Genomic DNA, 567 nt, shown 5'->3' with positions numbered 1-567 from the left:
AAAAAAAAAAAAAAAAGTAGATGAATATTTAAAAATATAAAAGAAAATTGTATGTACATGTGATGGGTACTGCAGCATCATCAGACCTGCTGGCTCAAGCTTCAATTACAGAAAATACCCCTGGTGGGAATCGTGCCAAGACGCAGCATTTATGTGTAAGACTTTCCTGGCATGTGGATTTGCCATACGTGTTCAAGCCCAGCTGGTGGGGCATCCATTAGTTCACCTTCAGGTACCTCTCACCCTGACAAGCCTCTGTTGTCAACCTGAGAGAGCCCTGCGATGGTATCCAGGGAACCACAGGCCTGGGTGAAGTCTCCAGCAGACCTGCACCTATGGCACACTAAAGCACTTCCTTATACCAAACACTCCTTTCAGTCTGCAAGCACCTTACAAGGACAGAGAAGAAGCAAAACTACTCTGTGGGCCATTTCATCTGCAACCATCATCTGACTTGAAGCTGCTTGCTTGCCTACCCTGGAAAAGCATATGGCAACGGTTGGCTCCCAAGAAAAAAAAGGACTCCCTACACAGTCACTGCATGGTATCCTCTCAGTCTGTAGCTTG

This window comes from Meleagris gallopavo, chromosome 3 (assembly GCF_000146605.3).
Source record: "Meleagris gallopavo isolate NT-WF06-2002-E0010 breed Aviagen turkey brand Nicholas breeding stock chromosome 3, Turkey_5.1, whole genome shotgun sequence".
Lineage (NCBI taxonomy): Eukaryota > Metazoa > Chordata > Aves > Galliformes > Phasianidae > Meleagris > Meleagris gallopavo.
The sequence above is the reverse complement of the archived record's forward strand: the minus strand, read 5'-3'. Positions refer to the sequence as shown.